This window comes from Ostrinia furnacalis, unplaced genomic scaffold, assembly GCF_004193835.3.
Source record: "Ostrinia furnacalis isolate ACB-3 unplaced genomic scaffold, ASM419383v2 OfSCF2054, whole genome shotgun sequence".
In the NCBI taxonomy this organism is placed as follows: Eukaryota; Metazoa; Arthropoda; class Insecta; order Lepidoptera; family Crambidae; genus Ostrinia; species Ostrinia furnacalis.
The window spans coordinates 1,816,921-1,840,078 of NW_021132293.1; the positions used below are offsets into that span (position 1 = coordinate 1,816,921).

Genomic DNA, 23,158 nt, shown 5'->3' on the forward strand with positions numbered 1-23,158 from the left:
ACAATCGCACCTGATGTTAAGTGGGATGCGGTCTAGGATGGCGGACTTCACGGACTCCTTGTTCCAGTGTTAAGAGTTATTCGACTTGAGGTGCTTGATTTCTTGAATCCCATGGGAATCACTTTGTGTGTTTGATACTAATTTGGCTATAACATTGAGACTAATAGACGTAATAGTTAGTCAGAAAAATAAAATAATTACTTCTTATTATGAACAGAATAATAATTATGATTTTATTTTTATTTGATAGGTGCCACATAGAAGATAAGTTATTTAATAAAATCGCCTAGGTTAAGTGGGAGATATTTAAGTTCCGATAAGTATACTCGTAATATTATCATTAGCGTTGATTTAATTAAAATACGTTGTTTTTTTTTCAGTGATTTGGGCAGGTGAGCCTGTTAAGAAAAGAAAAACTGCTGGTTTAATTTATGGTAACTATCGCCAAGGGTTCAACGTTTAGAAGTTTGCAAACAAGAGCACAAACACGTAAACCGTGGGATACATCGATGCCGCGCATTATTATGTCTTGGCGACGCTCGCCGCAAAACAAACTCATGAATAATGGGGAATACCGGTTAAGTCCGAAAAGTATCCGACTTGGAAGATTTGAAAATAATTTTCAATGTATGTAACTTTTTATGAAAAATCATCTAGCAAAATACTATCCTAATTCAACAAGTGAGTGATAAGACAATATCTTTAGTTTAGACTAATGCCCGTTTTTACCACCAATCCCTAATTTTTAAGTGACCCCTTTGAAAACAAAATTCCTGTTTGTGTTACCCCCCTCTATGGTCACTTAAAAATTAGGAATTGATGGTGAAAACGAGCATAAATCCTCCATTTACCTCTTGTAAAGGTTCGCACACCTGCAGCAAATACTAAATTAAATGAAAGAATAATATTTTATATTAAAAGTAAAGTGCTAGTAGCATAAATGAGTTAAAGTTTAAAACCATTGAAATGGTAATTTGACTTTAAATCAGTGTCAATAAATGCATAGAATATCGAAAAGAAAACACACGTCGGATATTTTCCGGACATATCACACAAAAATAACCATACAAGCGAACACGGGCCGGGATTATAAGAATTTATGTGGCGCGTGTGTGACGCACCTTATACCGGGCCCTAAGAAAAATATTGTGGCCGAGAGCTTACTATTGATGGATTTATAACGTTCTTAAAATTATGACAGCCCTGAGCCACCGGCAACTTTATTGAGTCTTATCTTGAGACTAGATTTATTGGTGCCTGTATCAAGTTCGGGGGACGTTGTTTTCACTTACGCGAATTCAAGTGGGACCTTTCGGGAAGCGTTGTTTGCTGAGTTTATTGAGATGTTCGGATGTTGAAAACATTTTATTTGGATTGTAAGATTGTTTTGTTGACACATCTTTCTGGATGTGTAAATTCTGATTTGGTACACCAATTTTGGGTGTTAACTAACTTTTTATATTGAAGGTAGTATTATGAGTAAAATTACTACAAAATTGTCCAATACTACCACTGAAAGTGAAAGAAGACGTTGAACAGTAACTAAAAGTATTAGCTTCAAGTTTCTGTCAAGTAGGTACTAGGTACTTGCTTTGCGACTTAGTAACTATTCTAGTACAAAACTGATAAGAATAGCCTACTACAAATTCAAACTCGGAAACTGAAAAGGTTAGATTTAAGTCTTAAAGTTTAAGTTAATAAAGTCCTAAGTATCAAACTCGTTATAAACGAAGACAAATGTCCTCGGAAAGATATAACACACATTATGTTAAATACGCCAAACTTCTAAGACATTGTTAAAACAACATTATTCACTATCACACAGCGCAAGCCCGGATTCTGAACTAAGCTGCGAACCACGTTTATCTCCAACACGTTTGGCCTTCGAAGTTTGGTTCCACGTGTTTTTATAAATCTGGTAACACCCTTATTAAATCAAATCAAATCAAAAATATTTTATCCAGTTTAGACCAATATTTTGGCACATATGAACGTCAAAAAAAAGGTAGCCCTTAAGAGTTAAAGGGCACTTTACATGTTTCCTTATCTTTTGGGCCCTACCAGTTATCAGTTACCATTATGTTACTAAGTGAGCCTTAAAAATCAGATCATCACGCCAGGAAGACAGAACCAATTTGACATGTTGTTTGAAGGAACAAATTAGATTTTTTCCTATCTTCGTAAAAGTAAACGTGCGACTATTTTTAAAGATTTTACTCAAACGCCTACACAATTAACGTCGCGGGCAAAACTCGCAGTCTATCGAAGTTAAAACGAAAATAAAAACAGATTAGAAATACCTAGAACTGAATATTTTTATTTCTACAGGTACCATCACCAGAAGAAGCTTTATCTTACTTATAGCTCACGGGCGGAAAGTTTTAGCACTATAGTTGTTAGTGGATAGGTAAGGAAGGTAGAGTCATCAAGTCCAGTGCCTAGAATTTTTGAAAATTATCTTCTTCATGATTGAGTAACTACTTGAATAATACTTTTCTGAACCACCTCATATTTAGGATAAGGCCATTGCCCTGCTCGGGACATAGGCTAACATATCGCACGTTCATAATCAAACTGTCACTATACAAAAAAGTCGATTTTTCAGGAAAAGCATTTGAAATGCTCAAATTTTAAAACCTTTGCAAAATGAGCAAAATGCTATTAAATATTTTGTTTTTTGTTAAATATCAGTAGTGGCTTGTTTGGCTTTTATGGAAATATAATTATCTTTCAAATTATCATAATGGTTAATTTAATATTTAATTTTTTCCCTAAAAATAGTGTCACTTTTCCACTAAAATTGAGACAGTGACAGTTTTCAATTAAAAACATGTTAATGTTGTATTATTAATTCCGGTAGAAATGTCACTATTTTCATATAAATTTGACGATGAAAAATTTAAAAATGATTATTATTAAATAAAACTAACATAGAAAAATCAGTAATTTTAATGAACTTAAAACTTAATAATTTGGATTAAGTGGTACCAATTGTAACAGTTTTAAATGTAAATTCTCGACCAGAAATAAATACGTTACATACATGAAATTACTATAAAATTACATCACATAAATCAACTTCTTAGAAAATAAGGTACTCTCTTGTTCAGGCAGCCTTTAAACAACAAGAATTTGATGACCTCGATGAACTTGACGAACTAGATAGTGATTTTTCATGGGAAAATGGCTCAGAGAAGTAGGCTTAAATTCTAGATCATTATCCAGCGGCCATTACCTCTGCGAGCTATGTGCCCCGCCCACTGCCACTTGATTTTAGCGATTCTGCGGGCTATGTCGGTCACTTTGGTTCTCCTGTGGATCTCCTCATTTCTGATTCAATCACGTAGGGAAACTAACTGAGCATCGCACGCTCCATCACCTTTTGGGTGACCTCTCAGATTCATAAAATATCACTGGCAACACACACTGATCAAACTTTTGTCTTGAGGCACTGCGGTATTTCAGACGTGAGAATATCACGAAGCTTCCCGAACGTTGCCCAGCCGAGTTGGATTGACGATTGACCTCTTTCTCGAAGTTGGACCTACGTAACTGGACTGTTTTTCCCAGGTCAACAAACTTTCGAGTGTAGAGTCTCCAGATAAGTACTACATGGACATTTGACAGGTTTTTTGTCTTGTCTATATTCATTTTCATACTCATTCATCAGGCCCACTTGTTGAGAGGCTCTACTTAGGCCATCGAGCATTATGCCTAGATCTTTCACAGTCTCAGCCATGATGACGACATCGTCCGCAAATCGAAGGTGGATTATGTACTCGTTGATATTTATGCTAAATTCGCTCCAGTTCAGAAGCTTGAAAACATCTTCCAGGGCGGTGTTGAATAGTATCGGAGATATGACATCTCCCTGTCTCACCCCTTGCTGCAACTGGATGAGTTTCGAGTCCTGATCCTGGAGACTAACCGACATTGTGGCGTTTTTGTACAAGCCTGTCAACACTTCGATGTATCTATAGTCAATTTGGCACCGTTGGAGAGACTGTAGCACTGCTCAGATCTCGATCGAATCCAAGGCTTTTTCATAGTCCACAAACGCTTGACAAAGTAGTAATTACCTTGATAATTTCTTTGATTTTACTAGTGTTTGGATTGCCTGGTGGCATTTTTGTTAGATAAAATTATAACTACTTAATAATTTAAAAATCTTTCTTGTTGTTTTAATATTTCACTATTTGTATAAACACAATATTCTACGAAGTGATGAACAATCTTTTTAAAAATGTAAGAGAAACATTGTCACTTTTTGTTTTAAGGCGTTTTTCGTATTACTTTATTGTGACTTATCTTATCGTTTTGGAGTAAAAGCGTCTTTATGCTAAAAATGACATTTTTCAACACAGAGTTTACATAACTATCACGGCGTGACCGTCCAGATCCCGTCACTACTAAAAACGTGTCACTGTTACTCACAACAAATGCCGGTTTTCCCATTAAACTCCATAACGACACTAGTGATATCTGCCGAACTATTTGAGCTTTAAGCGTGGGATTTTTACAGCATGCACTTTTCGCGGAGCGCTGATAGATGGCGTTGTTAACTCAATTTCTCCCAATTTCGTATAGTGACGGTTTGATTATGAACGTGCGATATTTAACAATACCCCATTATGAATAGTGAATTCATGTTCGATACAAATATAAAATGCTAAAGTACTTTCAATAGTACTCTTGTAAACTCGCCTATAGAAACGTGCGATCGAGCCAGCCATTGTAAATTCATACGTCTCGGGAAGTTCAAAAGAAAATATTTCTGAAAGAGTGCTCCCAAACTAAATCATTTGAAGTAAGAATATAAGTTGCGAGTAACAGACAGATGGCGCAAGTTGAGGTGCGAATAAAGTTCTTGAGGAAAAACTTATCCGTTCCCGCAAACCCTGAGACTGCGCCCAGTCTATGCCCTCGGGACACCTCTAACAATTTGTAAGTTATTTATTGCTGGGGAGAAATATCATTAACCCTTTCAATTTAACAGCCTTTAGAAAAGATTTGTTTGTTACCGCTATCGAGTTTCCCTTAGCTTAGAAAGATTAGCAACTTTTAATGAGTCTGTTATAAGAATAAATGCCACTCTAAGGAGTGCCGCGTCTTCCAAGATGATAATATAACTTTTGACACTTGAAACGAATTCAAAATATTCAGACGCGGAGTTAACTCGTTTTGCGGAGTTGGTTAGCTTATTTCAGCTAAACTATTACTTATGAAAACTGAGTTAACATGCAAATCTTGGTCCATTCCGCGAACCGTGGGTCCCTCAGGAATAGCACTATTTGAGCTTTGCGCATACTAAAGCTATTTTCTTTCGCTGTTTCTCTTACCCCAGGGTTTTATATCTTCGGTCTGGATAAAGGAACCAATTTCAATGCAGCTCCGTCGGTATATCTTTCGAAAACCGCAATCAGAAAACAAGGAAGGTGCAGAATCAGTCCAGCCGGGCTAAGATGCACGCCGTGATATCGTATCGATGAGTTTTGAAGGTAAATGTATGGGCTCATCGCGTAAAATCCATAAAATACCTAAGTTTATCACAGCGCGCATCCTAGGCCTACAGTGGATACACCTATTATTTTTAAGTAGTATCTTCTACGTACCCAGTCTCGTTATGCCAAAAAGGATGTTTAATTTGCAAGTGACATGTGCCTTGATCAAATGAAATGACGAAAAGCCTTGGGGAAATCCAACGGTCTATGTTCGCCGCCACCTTTGATATTCACGTGGTATTTCAAGTAACTGCCCGTAATGGTGCCGGTGCATACCTACCAGGCATGCAATGCAGCACAAACCCACGTAATTCCTGCAGTGACCTACTTAATTAAATATTTATAAGTCCACCAGTCATTTATTTTCAGCTTTACCACACACGTTTCAAGGCACTTATTCCGTTGTTAATAGTTCGTAATTTGTGTCATTGAGTAGTCTGGATCAGATTATACTTGTAACCCATATTATTACCCCTTCAGAAATATACTTGAAGCTTGTCATTAACTTCAGTTTATTCCCTCAACTTGAAAAGGAAATGCAACACAATCAATAGTATTACCAATTTATTTTTAATTTACTTAACTTAACATCCTTAGGGCCAAAGTAGAAGTCAGTTAACAAAATACGTTAGCCAGGACCACAGGCAACCTGATTAAATTTCGGTAACTTTTGAACGGAGCCAGTTAAGAAATTTTCTCGATTCTAAAATTTTGGTCTGACTGAATTATTAAGTTAGCTCAGCAGGTCCAGAGGAATCTAGACAAGTCTAGCGAACTTGTTAATGAAATAGAAATTCCCGTTTTGATTAAAGAAATTACGAGAAAAGTTCATGAATCTTATTAAAATTTTAATCACTTTAAGTGAGCATTTATTGCTTACAACAATTTGAAAGTTCAGTGGATTGAAAGAACATTTTTGAACCCAATTATTTATTGAATTGCGTATGTCACGGTTAAATTGTGAATTCCATGAGATTATACCTCGTTTGTTTACAATCTCACGCGTTATGTTATAAACTGACGGAGTTCACAATTTCACGTTGACACGTACTTTAAATTCCAGACATAATAGATACGATATTTTATGAAACCAGTAGAATCTAACTTTAAAAGTCAGATAACTAAAGAACTCAGCTTGAAATTGAAATTTATCAGATAAGAAAGTCACTTACTTTGTCAGAGCGGAGTTAGTGCAAAAACTTGTAATATTTTTATGAGCGTTTCAGCTGACATTTACCTGGGAACAAAAGGAGGAAAAATTAGTGAATTGAGCAAGATTGTAAAGAAATATGGGTAGGTACACAAAAACTTTTAAAAGTCGCATTAAGTAGATGTTTTAACAAAAGAAGACATGAATGAAAAGTAAGTATGTTGCAACTTTACATTAACTAAGATACAAACAACCTATAATAGGTATAGTTTTATTGGAACCCCAAATATTTATGGTCAATAACTACTCCCATAACATGAGCAAAAGTTCATTACTTGGCAACTACCTTTTATTGACTTACTAGAGGCACAGTTGAGTATAAGGATATACCAAAACTATCAGATTGGGCGCGTATGACGTCATAACTCCGAAGCCCAAAGTAAGAAAGGTTATCAGAAGTCTTGACTGATGGCTGGAATCTGAACACAACTGTGATGGATAACACCCAGTAATAGAGAACGTGTTAGCTTATTACCTTAATACGAGAATAACCGTTCTCCCAAACAAAAATCGGTCCCGTAAAGAGTGACGTTCCATTATTTTATAAGATAAATGTTGATGTAGTGCCTCGGATTCCGCGAATGAAAAATTGTTTTTCGTTGTAATAATGTCGTATATCTTGAGAGTTTGCCGTGATAGCCAAAAATAAGAGTACATTTGTTATTATGATCACGAACTTCAAGTGCTTGGGATATGAAGAAAAATCTACGGTAAGGAAATAAGATAGTTGCAGCGGGTGAAAAGTGAGGTGGGTTCGGAATTTATGATGTTTTATGCACGCTTTGGCTTAAGAACTGCGCGTATTTTTTCTGTCGTTAAATTTTCAAAGATATTTTACTATGGATAAGATGGAGACATACGTTATTTTATTTTATTTTGAAACCTTATTAATAACACTTTTATAGCCAATGTTATATTGTTTTTGGCAGCATTCAATAATGAAAATAAATTGCATGAGGGTATAGTCACTCTTATTCGTAGTATCTACTTGGATTCTTAAATAACCATGTGGAACAGTGAAATAGATCATTTTATCAATATTATGATGCAGTGACTTGTCTTCATAATGTACCCCAACAGTAATTGCAAAAAGACCAAACAGTCTTATCTTTACCATGATCTTTTCTTCTAAAATACACTAAATAAACATCATACCTAATAGGATTATAGATCATTGAACTATTCCGAGGCAAACTGTAGCAGGCAGACATTAAAATGCGAAAAATATTTTATAGCCCAACTATTGTTCAAATTCAACGTAAATTCCTTATTCCTCTTAAAATGTCTGGAAAGTCGTAAAACACAAAAACTTTGAGCTTATAAAGGTAGGCTTACGAGTAATACAACATTGCAACTGAAATTTTTATAACATTGTTTGACTAGTGAAACTGGCAACTTACTAAATAAATCAATGCCAGTTAATATAAAAATGTGCAATAAATTAGTGTAATTCGTATGACATTAAATGCAAGTCACAATAAAAACTCATTGATGTAATTAAAGGGTAAGCTACCGATCACAAAGTTCGCTCGCGAACTGAACATTGCTCGAGTTTGTTCGCCGAACATTTCCCTGTGCGTACCATGTACACTGAACACTCTCAGTGCTCAGCGCGGCGGTCAACGCCCTATCGTGAACAGTTTGTTTGGTCATAATTAGAAATAAAAACTGTAAACAGCTTTTAAACGTTGACGTTTGTGTTAACGAGGGCAGAAGTGGAGGTATAAAAAGGATTGGGCCAGCCAAACTTTGGTTACAAACTTTTAGGCCGCGGCTCGACGTGGAGCGATAATGGCACGTCACTCACTGTAGTACTGGATGTTACAGATTTGCATTCAAGTGATTTATGACGTCTTCATAGAGAGGGGAAAAAATGTACACGAAAATACGGAGGGTGGAGCCCGAGTGGTGCCGGTGAAATTGAAATTCTTGTATTTATCGATGTAGCCGTATTTGCTATCGTTCTTCGCTTATTTTTTCAATATTCTGTGGAAAAGACTAGTTCCGAGTTTACTTTTTTTTATTTTCATTTAGGTACTTTCAGTTACACGACTCTCATCGTCAGTTTTTTTCAAGTTCTATCTTATGATAAAACAATCGTTATTTAAGTCCATTAGTTTATAGCAATGTTATTTATTATATTCTTCTTTTTAGTGGAAATTTATCTTAAATACTTTTATCCTGGATCTATCAAGCATCTAAGTCACCGGAATCTAAAAATACAGCAGCAGCTTATTTAGAAACATATCTAAATCAACAGCTATCAAATAACAAAACATATCTCAAGCCAAGCTTCTATCTTAATCGCGATATCAATCTAGAAAACGTTAGGACAAACAAAACAGAAAAGGATATCGAAACGCAAGAGAATGCCGTAAGTTTGAAACGTCACCTTTTATCAACCCTACGTGTTGCACCGAACTGATCCCAATCTTGATACTGCTTGAAACTGAGCTTCCTGGCTTGCAGGAATGGACTCAGCAAAAGTGTTTTCGCTTGCTTTTTAAAGACCGGTCTTAAGATCGATTTTTCATTGCAGTGTTTTGAGAGAGTTAACGCTGACTTTAGAGTCTGAAACTGTACAAAAAAGGGGTCTGTCTGATTCAAAACGAAGAGAATTAACGTTTAGTACAACGTAGGAGATTTTTAGTAAGGAATGTCACAATTAAAGACTTGATTCATACCTACTCAATAGCAGATTTATGGCTGCGATTGGCTTAATTATTTTCTTTACCAACGACAGGCTTTAATCTTATCTTATGCGTAGATTCATAATTGAGTATCATTTCATTTCGAGTCCATTATATTCATAAATAATTCCCTGCTCACAGTTTTTCTTTTGTTATTTTAATCAAAGATATTTTTGTACGATCCTCAATTCAAATTATATGCTGCATTACTAAAAGCTGGTACTTACATACTCCAAATCTGGGATTTAAAAATATTTCAACTCGAATAAAGGATTTTACAGGCAAATTACTTTTGCATTTTATTGTACTGAGCTGACTCAAATACACTCGTGTTCATTTGAAACTGCTGAATTTTCTTTGTTTTATGTTTCAACTATGTAGTACATAAAACTTGTTTAATGTTACTATTAAAATTATTTTAGCTCTAATAGAGATTATTACAAAATAATCCAAAAGACATTATAATCTCTTTATTACATTTAGTAGAATATTTAAATAAAGGATTTTATACAGGGTGTTAGGTAAATGGGTATATGAGCCGACACTAGCCCATGTTAACATGGTCACATAAATGGTATGGTGAAGTCAAAAAATTGATATCTTCATTTTAATTATTTTATTTTTCATAGAAATCGGATTTTATAAAATTTATTTTTTATGAAAATTAAAAAAATTAAAATTATGATATCAAATTTCTGACTTCACTATACCATTTATATGCCCATGTTAACATGGGCTAGTGTCGGCTCATATACCCATTTACCTAACACCCTGTATAAAGCTGTAACTTTTAAGTACTTTTATTTATTACAGTTATTGTAAGACCTTTGTTGTACGAGGATGTTATGCTTCTTCTCAAGGTACATAGTCTTAATTACATAATATTATGTTAAATCAAATTCAAAAATCTATCTGTTATTAATTTTTTTATAGGTAATCTTTACTCTTTAATTATTTTTTTTTTAAACATTAGAGAGTTAATTTTGTGCTACTTTTATGATTTGCTTAGCTTAGCTTAGATTTTACTCCCAAATAATATCGAAGCAGATTGTATAAATGATCTGTCTGTAGCTCTAACAGCCTTCACGTAATTCGAATTTCGCGGTTCCGCAAAAATGCGAAAAGGTCATCCTTTTATCTCACAATTTGCAATTTGAATACGCAGACAAATTAATCCCGAAAAAATTAACCAAAAGATCACAAAGCGCGGGCCTGACGGTCTGCTCGCAAATATGCGACATGGGACCCCATTATGTTCTGGATCTAGCTAAATGCCAGTGCTAATGTGGAGGCTTCCATTTCAGGTTTTATTCAGAAAATGGTTGTTTAAGTTCTTTGAAACGGTGGATTTTTGAGTGTATGATATGTTTTGGTTGGTGAGTGTAAGAGAGTAGAACTTACTTTGATGAGGAAGATAATAAATTTATTCGTAAAGCTATTTGTAAGTGAATTTTGTAAACTATCACACCAATTACATAGCCTCAAAAATAGTGTTGTCCTTTGGTAACTGATAAAGATAACGATATACATGACATCATCGTGATTCGTACTCGGCGTAGGATTAGCGGCGAATTCGCCCTCCTGGACAAGGCCTAAAGCCACAGTCGTAACTAGCGTGCTGAGGTTTTTAGGTCTTGCTAAATTGGTATTTTTTAAATAATTTACATCATAACTCATCGTACGTTTTAGGTATAGGTATCTTCGTTTCTCAAAACGTATTTCTCCGATATGAATATCAGTGTATCCAGTTCTTATCAGAGAAAAACATCTAGTGTCTCACAATAAGTGAGAAGCGAGTAGACATGTTGCCTGCTTGCTATTCAGGGCGCGCAGTTCAATTTCAAAGGTGCCGCTTGTTATTCCTTAACAAAGAAAATCACGCAACGCATTCGTACAAAAACAAGAAATGTTCAGTAACTAATTTTCGCTTCTAGTCTCCAGCGAATACCCGCGAACGTGTGGAAAATATCAGAGGCATTCTTGACGTCTTTTGGCTCGTTGGGAGATAATAACCTGTCTTGTTTCCCGTCACGGGTCTGCCGTCCCGTCCCCGCGGTAGGGGACCGAAAGGGACGGATGTACGTCGTTTTGTCACTAACGCATCATTTGTACTGTTTGCCAGTCCGTTATTGAGCTTGTTTTTGGCAAACTACGCCCTACGCCTTCGCCCAAATGAAAGAGCATTTCGGTTCAATATCGCGTTCTGGTTGCCTTCATTAACGGCCTCTGTTTGCGCGTCTGGCGAAACACTGTTATTTATACTAATTAACCGAGTATTGTGATGTTTTAGGGGGAGCCATACCGAAAAGATTAAATTCCCACTTGAAATCCTTAGGTACCTACGTTTTCATGGAAACAGGGAGGCGTTTGCTAATTTTATAATTTAAAGCCTCTGTTGTTTTAAACGATAGTGAAATACCTAAAAGTATACTTACGAATACCTACACATAATGCTATTAAAATGTTATAATACAAATAAGGCTGCTTATTTGCCGGCGTATAAAAAAATATGCGTTCAATATGAACGGGAGTAACTGTTATAAATAACGACAGCTAAATGTAGGTATTTTGTAGCTCAATTTGCGATGAAAATGCGACCCTCCCCTCGCGCCAAATGTATATTAATGTGCCTCCCAAAACCGCACCAGTAATATTGTTTTCTTTTTATTCTTGCGACCTCGAAAGCTTCTAGTGTCAACTATTACGCCTGTTTTACTGTTCTACTAATGCCATTGTAAAACGTGACAAAGGCCAAAGGAATCCTTCGTGCAAATTCGAGCTGCTTCAGAAACGGAATCTCACTCGAAGATAAAGCACGACAAATAGTGCAAGCAGATTTCGTGTTATTTCAGTTAAATTTATAGCTCTAAAAGCAGACTTAACCTGAGCTTAGCGTTCTTTGTCGCGGTATTAATGCTTGGCAAATTTTAATTTATTCGATGTAATGATGTCGTAAAATATTGAACGGTTTACGCGGGATGAAATGTTTATGTTTTTATGAAGTAGTCTTAAAACGGCGCACACTCACGATGTTTATTTTGTACCTTCAAGTTTTGTTGCATCCGCTTAACGTTTTCTACCGTCGTTAAATCCTTAAGTTTTACGTATGTTACCTATTGGACTTGTGTATTTTTAAGTTATTTAGTTAAGCTATTAAAATATCCTACTTAAATGTTTACTTCAAAACCAAACAGAAATTGAGTGACTACTACGCGTACGATTTTATGCTTCAATCAGACTGTTCATATAACATTGCGCCAGCTTTAGGTATTATACTCGTAGAGTAGGTATCTAATTAGTGTACTTATTCAAATTGCTGAAAATAAAATCATAAAGTGAGAAGTCTGATGCCCAGTTGAGTGACATTTTAAGCTTAAATTATCCTGTCTAAAAGAATTTTATGCTTTAGTATGCACGTTTAGCCGTTGTTAGTCCGATTGAGCCAAGTCAGCCTATTCTATTACGATTCATTCACATGCGCAACAATTTGGACACGTAGGTAAAAAATGGCGACTTCGTAAGTAGTTTAACTTTTCAATTTAACTGGTAGTTGAACGTGAATGGTTTTAAAACCCACACAAATTATGAAGAAGACTTTATTCAATTAGCTAGAAGGAAGTTAATATCGTCGTTCTAGGAAACACTTAACGGAAAATATCGTTACTTCCATTCTTGAAATTACACATAAGATAAAACGTGTCTTTGGCAACATTTTTGAATTGGTTTTGTTCTTAAATTTCGTTTAAAGAAGTATGTTTATCCACATTGTTTTGTTACAAATTATTTTTTATTCGTTTAATCATTCCTTAGGTATTAGAATCCAGTGAGTGTAATACCTGAGTGTAATGATGTTAAAAGGTCGCCAATAATGATATCGAACACCATTAAGAAAAATAAATACTTTTAAAAAAGACTACAGTGTGTGCCCGTCCTTATTTAAAATCAAAACTTAATTAAGATAATTCCGCAAAAATAATCCTGGAATTTAAACAACAAAGCAGATGAGGTGGTAATACCTTGGGCTCGGATGCCGTCCTGCGATGACGTAAGATTTTTATTACCCACTGTTCCCCCCCACCCCCAGTTCCGTTTCAAGAGGATTAACTTGTAATCCTACAGGAGAGCCAATATCATTCATTAGAATGATATTCCCAGCTTTATTATGTCAGAAAATGTTTTTGTCGCCGTTTGAAAATGGTTTTAAATTACTCTGTGGATGTGATTCATATGGAAAATGGACAGTGGACGGTGGAATTTTTTCGCCCTCCGTGAAACGTTTGCGGAATTCTTTTGGTACTGAGGTATGCCCATTCGGGGCCCCGATGTAGTGAGGTTAAATGAACCAAAAGAGAGGTTTCGATTATCGTTTTGTTGGGTTATTATTGTAGAACGTGATAGGATTGTTGGCTTTATGATCAAATCGGATGATTGATGTATTACCATTATGGTAATTAATCATGCATGACGTTGGTATGGATGGGTTTAATTGGAATTATTTTATTGATGCTAAATAATCCTACGTGTGGTTATTTTACTACGGTGGTTATCAGTTAATACTGATTTAATGGGCTGTAATGTTATTTATGGTGAGTTGCAGCATTTTACTTTAGCTTTGACAAATGTCAAAAATCTGTCAAAATCCATACAAAAAGCGCCGGTTATTGTTATTATTCCGGTTAAATTAAGGTGGTGCAACTCAGCCTTAATTATTTACGTTTTATAACCCTCACCCAAATATTTAATTTATAACCATCCGAAAGACTCTCAAAATATTTTTTACAGTCGACAGCACCTCACCTACATATTTTTGTGTAAAATAGTCTATATTTAAATTACATAATGATGCCACAGTATTATTTATCTTGATGTATTGTCTTTTCCTATAACTATTTGACATGAATAAAAAACAAATGATAGTGTAAACTTCCAAGTTCATAAGGTCCACCTCTACAGCAAAAAGTTACTAAACCACTCGAATTTCCCGATTAATAAGTATCAATTTCCGAAATGACTAGTTATTGAATTGTAAACTAGGGCTCAACCGGGCCGGCGCGCGAGCCGGGTGTTAAATCAAGATTACCGTCCGGCATATCCGGACGGCCGGCCAATCAGCCGGACCATATTAAAGCTATCAGTCAAGTGACGCGTGACGCATTCCCATTGTTATGTTGGGGACGTAATCACCATGGTGTTTTTATACGTACTTTGATGTCCTCGTATATTGAAGGTTTGTTTTTTACCGCTAAGTGATTTTAACTTTTAGTTAATGTAACATAAATCTTCTAACCATATTAGCGCAGAGCTTATATAAAATTTTAATAGATACGTGCGAACCTACATAACTATTCTATCAAATCCATAAATTAAAACTTTTTGAATTGAATACAACCGACCGATTTAGCTGGTGCCTAATCGCGACCTGTAGGACTTCGTAGTAAAATAACTTCGTAGCAAACTAATGAATTCGTAGCGTGCTACGGGAAACGCTACGGTAAAGTTGCGTAGACGCAGGCTACGATATTTTCATTTTGCACATCATGTTTATTTTTTTTTAATTTGGGCATTTTGAAATTCAGCGTGAGCGCGGTATCCAAAATGACAATAAAAAACATGAATGAAAGTTTCAATTTAAATAATTCTTGTACTTTAACACGACAAATAGTGTTAAATATTTCAACAACATAACATAAATTTTACTACCCTCAAAGTTTACTTATTCATTCCTTTAATGAAGATTTGAACAGAAAATATTTGTGAACCAGTCTACATATAACCAATGTTTGAGCCCAATGTTTGCCGCCGCCACCCACCACTAATCATATTTATGTGCCGCTCCGACTCCGATATTGGGTTCGGATTAACATCATGTGAGCACACACCAAGTGTGTAGTTGCATGTGATAGCTGATAAGGATTTAGGTTTACGGCAATATTGCTGTTGATCTTGCTATTTTGGTGTAACGTCGCAGAAATGGCAGGCTTATTTCGAGGAAGGCAAGAGGTACTTAGAATTATCAAATAAGGCTCTTTGTTAGATGGGCACTGCCTAATTGCCTTATAATTGTCCTATTTCATGCTAAAAATAGATTAAAAACGTACATGAATTACCTTTTAATCTGTTTTTATTTTTTTTCACAAAACTCGGCAGAAATTTCAGCAGAAAAAAGGTTCCAAATGTTAGCGTGTGTAGCGTTCCAAGTGTTGTGGTGTTTAGCACACCGCATTAAATCCAAGTGAACCCAGACAAAAGCAGCTAAAGCCGTCTGCGACAAAAAGCACGATCATTCGGACGATGGTTTTTTAGTTCGTCTGAAACAGGCTATTTTTATAGGCGCCGCGACTTCTGCAGCGCACGTAATTGGACGCAGCGACTGCGAAGCAGCTGGATGGAAATATTTACGCACCCCGCAAAATGGATTGGGGTCATTTTCCAGATGCACCTGCATTTTAAACTGGATTTTGTCTTTTTGTATCGAATATTTGTATTAGGTATAATAAAATACATTTTTTAAAAAATTTGGTTATTGCAGGACAATGAAACATTGCTCATAATGTAAATCCTGATATTATAATTAGCGTCATGAGCGATTTTGTATATAAATTCTATGAAAATATTAATAAATTAGAATTTAGAATTCGTGAAATCTATGTGTAGTTCAAAAGTATAATCATTCATAAAAGTTTCGAGCTTACAACTGTAGCTGACTAGTCGGTAGTCTAAGCCACGTGCCGTAGGGTTTACTAGTAGTTATAAATATTTGTCTAAAAATACAGAGGCGCGACAGAACTAATAAATATACATTTGCTTCGTAGAAAACAGGCTACATTCAAGGTGAACTTGAGTGAAAGTGACCGCGAACTTTCTAGGTGGGACATGTTTACGTTCTACTTTGTGAAGTGGATCAGTCTAATTCAATAGATAGCTATTAAATTATGATCAATATCTTATTATCAAATACTTATCAGACTACTATTACGCCACTAGTATTTTAGCACATGTCGGATCGATGGGGATTTTTCACATTTCATTTATAATGGTGCTCCGAACATTCGTACCAATTTTCAGCTGTATGCTAATTATTGCAAGGGTTTGTGCTAATTTGACCGGACTATAGACGTACTACATAGATGTAACGAGACTTGTAGGTATAAGATAACTGTACGTACAAGTTAGTGAGCTAACTTTAAATAACTTCCCTATTGGATAAAAAAATAAATAGCAAAACTTTTTTTTTAAATATTTATGAGTGAAACAGTTGACAGTGTAGTCAAGTTTGTTTCATTTTCGGGCAAAAATAAAGCTGTGTACCTACAGTCGGCAGCACATCGGACTATACATTTTCTTGCAAAATAACCCTTAATACGACCACATAAATGCCACAGTTTTTGCTGTCGTCTGTATGTAGAGTGGACCATTTAAATCGTCTTGTTTGCCTTTCGGGTGATGCATAAATATTACGCGAATGTAAAACGGACGCGTTGAATAATTCTTGACAAACTACCAAACAATTGGCTTGTTTATTTACTTCAGGCACCAGTTATTTTTATATTTATGTAAGAGATAAATTTTAGCATGAAAACTACACGAACATAGGAAAGGTTGTTTTGTTTCATTAAATCGAAAGATAATATTTTTCCGCAATTTTCATAAAGTAACGTATAAGCTCGAAATATTTCAAATCATTAAGATGATTTAAATAAGCTTAACTCAAATGTCTTCATCGTAAAAATAAATAAAATATTAGCAAATGTTATAACACTACACTATAGAAATAACTTCAACAACTATTTCCTGCCTATTATAAAGGTTCATTTGTTAAATTAACTAGCAAGATATTTGCTACTGACGCGTATAAACTTTTTAGTTTAAAACAGTGACTTCCAATACAGGGTTGTAAAACAATACCTCCGATAAACAGAGCTGTAATCCGGCGCCGATGCCCGCCGATAATTAAGGTGCGATCGCTCCACGTAGGGTTGCCAATCGTCCGGGTTTCCCCGGACATGTCCTAGTTTAAAGGGCGTCCGGGTGGAGTTTGATATGGAGTCCGGGTTTAAAAATTTCATTCTTAGGCCGATGAAGGGCGACGCGTCAAAGTTTAAAAAAAAACTGGTTGATGTGTCCAGGTTCTGGACTCCATAATCCAGGGTTATCATGCGTCTTGTCCTGATTGTCACATTTTAAAGATGGCAACCCTAGCTCCACGCGACAACTTGATTATTGGGAAAAACAACGCTGAAACTATGATACGGTTTTTTACGGAACGACCCGCTTTAAACTACAACTCGGTTAGCGTTTGATATTTACGAGCGGGTTAATAACTGTAATTTAGGGTTAAAAATAGGGCGATGTGGTGGTTTGATTCGAGCTTTTACATCTAGAAGTTGTTTACGGTGGACTAGGCAGAAAGTAATGTAACCATAATACATGTTAAGTAAAATATTCGCTTTCGATTTTAATAAATATATTTACCGCGTTAATGACAGTAGCGTGAGGAGTTCGAACAATCCATCAGCAATTTCTGCTCTCAGCCTACATGCCAATCAGTGACGAGAAGCGTTCAAAAATCGCGTCGTGTATCGTCGTGTCGCGTAATATCGCTCAGCGTCGCGTTTTTAGGGTTCCGTATTTAACTGACGCGGGACGATGTGCTGGCTAGCCATCGTCTCAGTGTCTAACAAATAGCTCGCCTGTAATCCTGGGTCAAAGTCAATTACTGCGGCCGCCAATACAATTAAGGTGCGATCGCGTCTACGCGTCAACCTACTTAGTGCTCGGTGCTATCAGAAAACACTGCTAGTAATTTTGTATTCAACATCAAAGCGAGGGAGTGATAGTCTTTTGAATTAGTACCTATGGGTCGTCCGACGAGGGCTAGGTGTTTTGTAGCATAAGTTTTTATTATTATGAACTAGCTTTCCGCCCGCGGCTTCGCCCGCGTGGAATTTTGTCTGTCACAGAAAAACAATATCGCGCGCATACTTGCTCACCGTTTAGACCTACCCTGGACTACGATACGACAAACATTTTAAAACCAAAATCTACTCAATCGGCCCAGTCGTTCTCGAGTTTTAATCAGACTAACGAAAATCAATTCATTTTTATTTATAGATAGATAGATAGATTATGAACTAGCGAATGATTTGAAAACGAGTCAATGAAACAATGAAATCTTCAAAATACCTATAATTTGTTTCTGTCTGCTTGATAATATTGCATTTAGAAAAACTATGCATCAGGTTGATTATAAATTAACTCTATAAACAATAAATAATGGCTTGCTTACTATTGTCTGACTAATTACTTAGTATTTATTCGTTTAATTATCCCAATTAGTTTCAGGTCCAGTTTTCGGGTGAAACAAATCAAAGTCAAACGACAATAGAAAATGAAGTTAAGGGCTGTTGCTTTTTGTTTTGTTGACTTTTACCACTTTATTAATAAAAAGTTACACCTAGGATGAACTCTGTATTAAAATGACATTTCTATAATAAATGACAACTTAAGCCAGAGTTCAACTAGGGTGTCACTTTTATTAATAAGAGGGTTAATGCTTGTGCAATGGTGAGTATAAAGTAACAAGGGGCAAGGTGCTGGCTTAGCTTAGGCCTTACAATTGAGAATGTTACTAGGTATGCAAAATCACTTAAAACCTATGTTACAGTTAAGCTTTTACATTTACAAATACATTAGCTTTTATTTCATTCAAAAATACCCAGTAGTTATGATTTTATAGGCATTCAAAGTTCGCTTAAATATTGAGTCCCGCCGACGGTCACGTGACCCCGTGTGACGTACATTCACAGCGTCCGCTCACTAGAAAACGGATATAAACATACTTAAATATATTTTTTTTGTAAATACTAACTTATTATACATATTAACACCCAGACCCATCACATAAATTAAAATTGAACCAAACCCAAACTTGATGCGATTGTGTCGTTTTATTGCGAATTACCTTCCAGCTCCATCATTAGACCCTGATTACTATATAGAATTAAAATACTCATCAATACAAAACGAACGAGCCCAAACTCGATGCATTTAAGTCGTTTTATTATAGAGTTCCTATGGCCACCTTCCAGCTCCATCATCAGATCAGCTCCATGTCATCATAATATTGCATGGTCATCCAAATCACATGTGTTTGCGAAATTTCAGCTTAATCGGTTACCTGGAAGTGTGTCTTAATTCAGTTTGCAAGATTCCACCCATACAAATATGAGCCAGTCGTTGTAATATGACGTCACGCGCATAAAATGGCGGGCCGGTCGCCGCCCGCACTTTTAAAATTCAATATCTTGGAAACTAATTGACGTATCGAAATAATTATTTCACGTGTATTTTTTATTTTTAACAGAGAATATAGAAAGCTAAAAAACAAAATTAGTGAACATTCTTCATTGGTATTGATTGCACAGATANTGTATATCTATATCTGTGATTGATTGTTAGATGAGATACTGGTGTTTAAAACACACATATTCACGTAGTTTTGTGACCTTTTCATAAAATTATACTGTTTTTTGACAATCAATTATTAGTTTAATCTATCAACACCGAACTACTATCGAACTACATAATTATAAAAATGTTCATGTGGTTGATCGCGCAGTGTACGAGGGGCCTAAGAGCCGTAACTGCTTACAATAATAATTAATCTCCGTGTTAATTAGAGAAGCAGCCTTCACGTAAATCAGGCGCAGGCGTCTCACTATTATTTCTTTGTCATTTTTAGAGCACTATTACTGTAAGGGAATGCGATTATCAATAAAGTTGAACAGTTACAACTAACTTTTACACTGTTTTGTAAAAAAAGTTGGTTGTAATAAAAGGTAACTTATTTTATCGTGGATATTATGCTTAGCTAGTACCAATCGTTTCTGTTGAAGCTATTTAATAGATTCAGTTATCCTTCTTGCTTTAACAAAATAGGATTTCATATTGAGATCCACTTTCTACACAATTGTTTTGCCTGGATTGCTTAAAGTTCTAATTACTATAATGCCATAAAAAGCGCCTAGCCAATGTTCCGTAACCCCTGACACCTATAGCGGTTAAAGGCCCACACTATGTCAAGTGCTATATTATGAACTGGAAAATTAGGCTTCGTTAAGTTATAACACAATCCCACTCGTCATCGTTAATAATAACTTAACCAATTGAGCGCACACAATGTCTTAATTTAACCCATTTAGACCGATAATTATTTTTGTAAATAAAAATGGATTTTTCAGCAAAAACTTACAAAGGGGAGCCTAAAAACCATGAAAAAAATATTTAAAAAAATATTCCATAAATAGGGGGTCGTGGGGAGCCCGTACCATATAGGGTACAGTAGGTCTATAAGCAAGCAAAACATAGTCGTTGTTCAAAGAAGGTTTTTAATTATTTTTGTACGATATAAAATAAAAATAAAATCACATAATCACTAGTATCACACATGGCATATTTTGTAAGACGTTTTCTGTGATACTAACTACATTTGGTTCTTTTTTCCTACCTTCTCCGAAGTTAGTGAGGATAGCTAAAGAAGACCTGGCTTCTTCTGATTTGTTACGTTTAGTGTTATCCATAATCGCATTTAGCAACACGACGACGGAAATTTAGCAAATCCATTGAAGAAAACTCTGAGGGTAATNGCTACTGCCTAGTTATAGGATATGAACTGGAAAATTAGGCTTCGTTAACCCATTTAGACCGATAATTATTTTTGTAAATAAAAATGGATTTTTCAGTAGGAACTTACAAACGAAAGCATAAAAATCATGAAAAAAATATTAAAAAAAATAATTCATAAAAAGGGGGCCGTGGGGAGCCCGTACCATATAGGGTACAGTAGGTCTATATGCATGCAAAAATACTAGTTGTTCAAAGAAGTTTTTTATTTATTTTTATATGATATAAAATAAAAATAAAATCACATAATCACTAGTATCACACTTGGCATACCTTTTAAGATGTTTTCTGTGGCACTAACCACATTTGGGTTTATTTTTCTACCTTCTCCGAAATTAGTGAGGATAGCTGAAGAAGACCTGGCTTCTTCTGACTTGTTACATTTATTGCTAGCAATAATCGCATTTAACAATACGACGACGGAAAATTAGCAAATCTATCGCAGAAAACTAAGAGGGTAATTATTTACATCGACACTATCTTTATTGCCTGAATCTTCGTCAGTCTGATTATCATTAGTGGTCATCGTACAAGACAGCAGTAGAAAAATACCAATATTGCTTTATTTTTGCTGAAATTATCAAATTTTTCAAGGGTTGTGGCAATATAGTGACGCATGAAAAGCCTAAACAAAGAAAAACAATAAAAAATAAATTATATTTTCTCGCATGATATGCATATGCATAGACCTACTGTACCTTATACGGTACACCTATTTTAGACCAGAAAAAACAGTATAAAAATAATCTCAATAATATTTTTTTTTGTAGTCATGATATCTATTGTACTCTATTTTTAAAATAAAACTGATATATAACATAATTTACCATGAATAATAAGAAATTATACCTTTTTAAATACATTGTAATTTTTTTTTTTGTTTTCTGTCGAGGAATTTCATAAATATTTCCGAAACCACTTGTTAAAACGTATTTTTAAATATTTTTATGTAAAATAATCACTTTAAGCCTACTGTAACAATCATTTTTACAAAATATCAACAGTTTAGTACTTCAAAATATTATCAAAAAGATACCGTACCACATAGGGTACGGTAGGTCTAAATGGGTTAAGTTATAACACAATCCCACTCGTCATCGTTAATAATAACTTAACCAATTGAGCGCACACAATGTCTTAATTTAACTGTATATTTTCTTTTTGCAGAATTCAAGCAAAATCTGAATACAGAGGAAAAGTTTTCGAAAACAATGCAATAGATATTCATTTCTTCCGTTAGTGGGTAAGCATCATGAATACAGAAACGGGCTTTTGGAATCTACCGGCGAGATATCTATGAGATTCCACTTCTACGGAGCGACATAACACCCGGATGACACACAGACGTATTGTGCAGCGAGCAAGCGTTTATAACCACCGATTACGAAAATAATTTTAATTGTTTAACAGTTTTTAAGAAGTACAAAGCTATTTTTACTTCAATCTAAAAGAAAGGAAAGGTATGAATTTCCAGTACGTGGCCTCCACTCCAGAACCTTGCTGCCCCATCGGCCGTCAGTTCTGCCTGCGTAGTAATAGTTGCCACATCGCAGGTAAAATTTTTGACTGCTACGAACAGTTGCTACGAAATTAAGCCTATAGCGCTACGTAATCCCTAGCCAATGTCTAGGCTCTACCTTGCACGAATCAACATTTTCACAAACCTGCATTTCTATGACCATTTAGTGCAACAGAAAAAAATAAAAAGTACTACCAACTTAACACAATGGAAATTAAAATAGTTTTGTCAAAAAATCATATCAATCTAGACTGTTTGTTACACGACCTCAAGAGCAGTGTGTCTCGCATGTTACCTGTACTGAAACTATGTTTATTACAGCGGAACAACCGCGAACTTGTATACCACGATGAGAATTTAGCCGAAATGCTAACTACAAATCGTGCCGCAGCGTATTTTCAAATGTATTCAGAGATAAATGCAACAAATGTACACAACTTTGAGGTTGTGCAAACGTACGGTGCAATTGCAGTTATACTGCTCCAAAGTGAGCTGAGCTTATGAATAAATTGGCTAATAATCGCTAGCTTATGTTTTTAACATGGGTTTACCCCAA

At 35.4% G+C, this 23,158-nt stretch overlaps 1 protein-coding gene across 5 annotated transcripts in view; it reads right to left on the reverse strand.

Annotated features, from left to right (window-relative positions):
- mbl (splicing regulator muscleblind) overlaps positions 1-23,158 on the reverse strand; it is a 343,781-nt gene that overhangs the window by 295,857 nt on the left and 24,766 nt on the right. Inside the window, exon 2 of one of the 5 annotated variants that reach the window (XM_028307001.1) lies at positions 6,674-6,738. The exons of the other annotated variants lie outside the window; for them this stretch is intronic. The gene's annotated coding sequence lies outside the window, so the exon portion shown is untranslated. The remainder of the gene's footprint in view (positions 1-6,673; positions 6,739-23,158) is intronic. 5 annotated transcript variants of the gene reach the window in all.